This window comes from Xylocopa sonorina, unplaced genomic scaffold (assembly GCF_050948175.1).
Source record: "Xylocopa sonorina isolate GNS202 unplaced genomic scaffold, iyXylSono1_principal scaffold0206, whole genome shotgun sequence".
Taxonomy (NCBI): Eukaryota; Metazoa; Arthropoda; class Insecta; order Hymenoptera; family Apidae; genus Xylocopa; species Xylocopa sonorina.
In genome coordinates this window covers 502,501-510,000 of record NW_027490277.1, presented here as the reverse complement: position 1 = coordinate 510,000, position 7,500 = coordinate 502,501, and the positions used below count along the sequence as shown (strand labels likewise).

The 7,500-nt window shown below is 55.5% G+C and overlaps 1 non-coding gene and 1 pseudogene across 1 annotated transcript; both read right to left on the bottom strand.

Annotated features, from left to right (window-relative positions):
- The window catches only part of LOC143432431 (large subunit ribosomal RNA), a 7,610-nt pseudogene extending 2,552 nt beyond the window's left edge, over positions 1-5,058 (bottom strand).
- A 1,682-nt stretch (positions 5,059-6,740) lies between these two features.
- On the bottom strand, positions 6,741-6,895 carry LOC143432430 (5.8S ribosomal RNA). Its single transcript, XR_013103022.1, has one exon. It is a non-coding gene; the product is annotated as a 5.8S ribosomal RNA (ribosomal RNA).
- Positions 6,896-7,500: the final 605 nt, after the last annotated feature.

Genomic DNA, 7,500 nt, shown 5'->3' with positions numbered 1-7,500 from the left:
ATCGCTGTTGCGGCTTGAGCGGTGCCCGTGTTATCCTTTCAAGGTAAGTAGCAAGGTCAACCTTGACCTTTCTGGGCCCCGACGCGGAAAAGTCTACACCAAGATACCTCCATTCCGCTAAGGTGGTAATTTGCGGAATGGAGGTACCGTCACCAAGATGAAAAGTTGGTGTCGTGATGACTTTCATCTTCTTGACTTTTCCGGCCGGGACCAAGGATAACACGGAACACTTCGCTGCGTTAAGCGCTAAGCCGTATCCACTCGCTTGACTCTCTACCACACGCAGTGCGGTCTGCATGCCCCACCTGGAAGAGGCAAACAGGAGAATGTCGTCAGCGTACGCCAAGGCGTCCACCCGACATGCCCCTAGGTCGAAACCGACGTCAGGGGGGACCGCTCTCATAATGCTATCTACTACCAAGCAGAATAGAATAGGGGAGAGCGGATCCCCTTGTCTGACGCCGCGGCCTAAGCTGAAGAGCTCTGATCTCCCTCCGCGAACTTCGAACATCGTGCTGCTGCAGGAATACAGGCGGGTGATGTAGGCGATAAAGTCGTGAGGCACCCCAAGTGACTCCAAAATCCTGGCGATAGCCTGGTGACTGACGGAGTCGAAGGCCTTCGCAACGTCCAGGGAGGCTACGTGCAATTCACGAAGACGGGTGCGGGACTCGCATAGTACAGCGGACAAAGCTGCTATGTTTTCTCCGCACCCGTCATCCATGCACCTTTGCCTAAGATCGACCAGCCTGGACGCGCGAAGCCTCATCGCCAGGATCTTATGGAGATGCCTCACGACTACCGACGTGATCGAGATAGGACGGTAATCGGCCGGAGAATCAGAACCAGACTTCTTAGGCACGAATACCGTCCTACTCGTCAACAACGCCGGTGAAAACCCGCCTACAGCAAGCACGATGTTGAAGAAGAGGGCCCTAAGAGATGGAGGTAGGGCCCTCCATTGCCGCACAGTGATACCGTCCGGACCAGGAGCGGAGCGAAGTGGCAAGGTGGTTGCTGCCACTTCCTCGCAAGATACTGGATGCCACAGGTGTGCCAAATCCGCTCTCGGCGAAGCTGGTGTGCCGGGCGGAACAGGCCTAGAGGCCTGACTCACGTAAGGTCCCCAGTGCCGGGCCATAACTTCGACACTGGGGACATTGGCAGAAGAGTCACCTGTGCCATTCAGTACCTCACGAGCGGCCCAGGACATATTCGCGCGAAAAAGGCGCTGAACACGCGCGTAATCGCGCCGTCGCTGGGCCCTCCGTCCGGTACGAACGGTACCCTGAAACCGTCGGTGAGAAGGTAAGCTGGATCCGGCAAGAGGAGGGGGACGAACACAACAAGAGGAAAAAACAGAAGTGAGCCAAGATGTTAAACGGTCACACACATTAACCCCATCTAAACACTCCTGGGCCAGCTGGGAAAGGGTGTTGGTTTCCCAGCCTCGGATATTCTGGACCACCGGGATAAGTCCCCGGATGGCACCAGATATATCCTCACCGAGGTGACCCAGGAGTGATAAAGATGTTGGTGAGGTCATGTGTGTGACCGCTGGCTCACTTCCTCCGGGAGTCAGGGGCGAAGATCTTCCAATACTGGAAGCGGAAGGCGAGAAGAACTCGGCGGACGAGTCTCCACTCGTACTAGAGGAGGCAATGACGTCGGCCAGAGCGGCCGAAACTAAGGCCCGGTATCGTTGGCCGCGGCGTACGCCCTTAATCGCCTCAACCGTGCGACCTGGCACGACTGAGGCGAGGTGTTGATTTAAGAAGCGTACGCCGCGCTGAACCGCCATTGCCTCCTCTCTCGCCATGAGACGGAGTTCTTCATCGCCCCATCTTCGCTTGACTCCCGGGAGGTCAACCTCCTCGTTCACAATTGCCGGATGAGCTGCTCTACGATGGACACCAAGACCGATTTTACTCCTAAACGCTCGATCGCAATCTGGACATGGGAATGACATCGGGACTGCCCCAGGGGACACACTTCGGGGAGCGACGTGGGGGGGTGTCTCCTGAGGAGAGGACTGAGCTGCAGGACCGGCGGGCCGAGGCCCCCGCCGGAGAAAATATCTTTGTCCATTATTTGGGCCTGCAGTATACAGACCCGTCGGGGTGGCAGCCCGACGGGCCCGAGCGAAGGGGAAATCCCCCCCGCCAAGCCAGAGCCCCGTTAGCCACCGGAAAGCTCCGGTGCCCAGGTTCCACCACGAGGAGGTGGGGTTGGCACATGTTGCCGCCGCAAGCGACGACAACTTCTGAAACCCGCAAAGAGAGTCATAGTTACTCCCGCCGTTTACCCGCGCTTTTTTGAATTTCTTCACGTTGACATTCAGAGCACTGGGCAGAAATCACATTGCGTCAACACCCTTGGGGGCCATCGCAATGCTTTGTTTTAATTAGACAGTCGGATTCCCCTAGTCCGTGCCAGTTCTGAGCTGAGCGTTGAATGGCGGCCGAAGAGGACGACAGCTACGGCGAACCGCCGCTGAAGCCTCGCAGCAAAGAAGATCCGTGGGAGGCCAAGGCACGGGACCGAGCTCGGATTCCGGGTTACGCATGCACGAGGCAGCGGCCCGTTCAGCTCGCCCAGGCCCGGCACGTCAGCCAAACCCACTTCCCGACCAAGCCCGACACGCCCCGCTCCTCAGAGCCAATCCTTATTCCGAAGTTACGGATCCAATTTGCCGACTTCCCTTACCTACATTAATCTATCGACTAGAGGCTCTTCACCTTGGAGACCTGCTGCGGATATGGGTACGAACCGGCGCGACACCTCCACGTGGCCCTCTCCTGGATTTTCAAGGTCCGAGGGGAAGATGCGGACACCGCCGCAACTGCGGTGCTCTTCGCGTTCCAAACCCTATCTCCCTGCTAGAGGTTTCCAGGGAACTCGAACGCTTATACAGAAAAGAAAACTCTCCCCGCATCTCCCGACGGCGTCTCCAGGTCATTTTGGGTTACCCCGACGAACACTCTTATGAGGGCCCGGATTGGTATACGGTTCCGCTGCCGGGTTCCGGAATAGGAACCGGATTCCCTTTCGCCCAATGGGTGTGTGTCTTTCGCTCACTTTTGTTTGTTTGTTCCTTCGAGATTGTTGCTTTTAGTACACCACATTTACGTAAGATTTCTCTTAGGGCTTAGGATCGACTGACTCGTGTGCAACGGCTGTTCACACGAAACCCTTCTCCACATCAGTCCTCCAGGTCCTCGCTGGAGTATTTGCTACTACCACCAAGATCTGCACCGACGGCGGCTCCAGGCAGGCTCACGCCCAGACCCTTCTGCGCACACCGCCGCGACCCTCCTACTCGTCAGGGCTTCATGAAGGACCGACATGCTCGCGCGTGCCTTCCCACTTGCCACTGACGGCGGAGTATAGGCGCGACGCTTCAGCGCCATCCATTTTCAGGGCTAGTTGCTTCGGCAGGTGAGTTGTTACACACTCCTTAGCGGATTCCAACTTCCATGGCCACCGTCCTGCTGTCTTAAGCAACCAACGCCTTTCATGGTATCCCATAAGCGTCGACTTAGGCGCCTTAACTCTGCGTTTGGTTCATCCCACAGCGCCAGTTCTGCTTACCAAAATTGGCCCACTTGGCACTCTGATCCGAGATCTCGTGGCTTCATAGTTCAAGTTCGTTCAAGCAAGCCAGAGATCTCACCCATTTAAAGTTTGAGAATAGGTTGAGGTCGTTTCGGCCCCAAGGCCTCTAATCATTCGCTTTACCAGATGAGACTCATCGCACATATGTTCAAGTATGTCTCTTTGAGTGCCAGCTATCCTGAGGGAAACTTCGGAGGGAACCAGCTACTAGATGGTTCGATTAGTCTTTCGCCCCTATACCCAGTTCCGACGATCGATTTGCACGTCAGAATCGCTACGGACCTCCATCAGGGTTTCCCCTGACTTCGTCCTGACCAGGCATAGTTCACCATCTTTCGGGTCCCAACGTGTACGCTCTAGGTGCGCCTCTCCTCGCGATGAGAACGAGACGCCCCGGGAGTGCGAGGCCGCATGGGTACGCGGCCCATCCTCCCTTGGTCGACGCGGAGGCCGACTTTCACTTTCATTTCGCCTTTAGGTTTTCGTAAATCCCAATGACTCGCGCACATGTTAGACTCCTTGGTCCGTGTTTCAAGACGGGTCCTGAGAGTACCCAAAGCAGTAGCGTCGCCGACCGGTAATTCGAAGCTTGGCCAGTCCGAGGACACCGCCTGCTAACAGCTGGCCAGGCCCGGAGCCGGCGCAAAGTCCGTACCACCGGGTAGTCTGACCGAGCTTGCGGCGGGCTAGACGCACACACATTCGAGAATGGATTGGTTGCGGCCCGATACCGTACGAGTACCGTCGCGCAGCCGGCCGGGCGACCGAGGGTCTGCCGCGTGCGCAAGATTGCGACGCCACAGGCGCCCACTCGGGCCGTAGACCGACGCGCAACGGGTCGCGACGTTCTACTAGGGGAGAAGTGCACGACTACATCACCGGAACGTTCGCCGACGACGGCGTGCCGCTCGCCGTGGTACCGCGAGGGTACCACCGGGGCATCGCGCGCCGTCGGGAGCCGGTATCGTCGTCGATGAATCTCTCCATTCGATCTTTTGGGTTTCTCAGGTTTACCCCTGAACGGTTTCACGTACTCTTGAACTCTCTCTTCAAAGTTCTTTTCAACTTTCCCTCACGGTACTTGTTCGCTATCGGTCTCGTGGTCGTATTTAGCCTTAGATGGAGTTTACCACCCACTTAGGGCTGCACTCTCAAGCAACCCGACTCTAAGGAGAGATCCTCCCGAAACGCGTACCGGTCGCTACGGGCCTGGCACCCTCTGTGGGTAAATGGCCCCATTCAAGATGGACTTGGACGCGATTCGTTGTCTCGGGATAAACGGATCCTCCCGAACACTACATTTCCCAGCGGCGGAACCGCGGGATTCAGTGCTGGGCTCATTCCTGTTCGCTCGCAGCTACTAAGGAAATCCTGGTTAGTTTCTTTTCCTCCGCTTAGTAATATGCTTAAATTCAGCGGGTAATCTCACCTAATCTGAGGTCGTCTCTACGTGACGCACGAAATTCATTCGTGCCATCGAGCTCGCTTACGGAGAGAAGGTAAAAAAAAAAAGAGATTCGTATGTATAAATATATACAAGACGAGGAGAGAGCATCGGCGAACGGGGACGGCAGACGACGAAAAGAACTTTCGTCCATCTCCGACACAGCGATCCTTTGATTTACCGCTCGAGAAACCGGCAAGAAGAAACTACACGCACCTCTCTTCGTTGTTGTGTTTCTCGTCGAAGCGTTTTATGCACCTCGCCAATGCCTTTCGTGTGTCGGTATTTCTTTTATATATAAGATTCGTAAAAAATATAAAAGAAAAAAAAATACGAGACTCTCGCTAGACGACCAAGCTACCGGCGTTTCTTTAACATCCGTCCTCTTTATCGTCGTAGCTGCGAACGATCGACAACCGTTTATTACACTCTCCAGCGGTTCCACACCTTCCGCGCGTAACACGCAGAGATCGAAACGGAGCGGCTCCTTTTCCCCCGATTTTATTACCCTGATCCTTCGGAACGAAGGACAGGCCGAGTTGGAGCGCCCGCACGAATCTCTCTGCTGCGTGAACGGGAAATAAAAGGGAACGCACGCGTGGAAAAGCGTACGATGCGATCGTAGCGCAAGCTGCGCTTCCGGGGACTGGATGACCGGCTTTTGGTCGCGCGGTCCCGTCTCGACAACGAAGACATGGGGTGACCAACGCACTCGATGATCACGAAGTAGGGCGGTAGTACCTTGCGGCACCGAGGCGGCACCTCGTCGAAGAAAAAAAAACTCGAGCCTCGCCAAAGGGGAGCCAATCTTCCCGTATCTGCTCCGAAAACTCTCTCCTTTGTCGCGCGTGTTACCGATTCGAGTTTCGCTTCGGGAGATCTCCGAAGCGCGGACACGCGTCACAGGCCAGAAACGTTGCGACGCTACACGGACGCAACGACGGCCTATGTTCGAGTGACGGTCCGCGCGAGAGATCTTTTCTTCCCTCGCGGAAACATGGTATACACACGCGCGGAGAGAACAGAGAGAACGGGTTATTCTGATCGAACACCCTGGGGCTGTACGAGGAGAACTTCGAACGATCGGATGCGCATCATCGTCCCTCGCGTTACGACGATGTCGCTCTCTCTCTCTCTCTTGTATATCTCTTCTCTCTCGACCGAGAATTCTCCCTCGGTCTTGCGGCGTGAAAAAAACAATTCATTTTAAACGACGTCGAGCGCGCGGCATGTTCGTATCGTGCGCTAAAGGCGGGGCGAAGGCGATGCGTGTGGCGGGTGTGCGAATTCGGAACGCGGAACAAAATCGGCGATCGAAACACGAAGCGGTTCCCGTGGGCGGTCGTCCGTTTAACGGACGACTCACGACGCCACGAAGAACTCACGCGAGTTCGTGATCGACGCACCGTCGAGTTCCGTGAACGCGTTTACGCACGCCGCACGCGCACACACACGTTGCCAATCGCGGATTGCCTCGGCACGGCCACAGACGACTCGGACGAACGTCCAACGATCGCTCGTACGTCGCGTATCGCTCCTCTTCCTCCCTTTCTCGGTGCCGCCCGAACTCAGAAACGTTCGTAATTTAATTCGAGAATGAACGACGGCGGGCAGATTCGAGCACCGTAGGGAAAGAAAGATTCGACGAAACGCAACGCAAGCAGTATTCTGGTTACGTGAACGACCCTCAGCTAGGCGTGGTCCAGGAATTGTATCCGTGGACCGCAATGTGCGTTCGAAATGTCGATGTTCATGTGTCCTGCAGTTCACACGTTGACGCGCAATTAGCTGCGTTCTTCATCGACCCACGAGCCAAGTGATCCACCGTTCAGGGTAATCGTATATGTATATTTTATTGATCTTTGAGTCTCTTGGTACTAAAGTTCGAACAAGTCGATACCCAAACGTCCCCGGTGAAAGAGACGCGGGCGTCGCCGAACGGAGTTCGAGGCGACACGATATATCGGTCCTACGGATGAAACGCATACGCCGATGGTTCGCGCGTAAGGTCTCCCTCAAAGTTACGAAAAAATGCACGCGCGCGTCCAGGTGCGAAGAGAAAAAAAAAAATCCCTTCAAAAATTCGTTAGGACTCCTCCGCGTACCAGCAGCCTCGAGGCGGTCTTTTACCTCCCGGCAACGCGAAGCGAGCATAAACTGTTCGAGCTCGCAACGGCGGGATTACAGACTCTCGACAACGAGGACAACGGGCAACGGCGGAATCGTCCCCTCTGGAACGAACGTGCGCGTCGAACTGAGAAGAAAAAAAGACCAAACACCCAGCGGCGTATTGCTTTCGAGATCGACAAGACGCTCTCGTTCGGGTGAACATAACAATGTTATCATCGATGGGACACACTCGTCGTCTTCGCGCACAGTCTCGAGGCGGTCTATAAGAGTTTTCCCCGGCAACACGAAGCGAGTATAAAATTATTCGATCT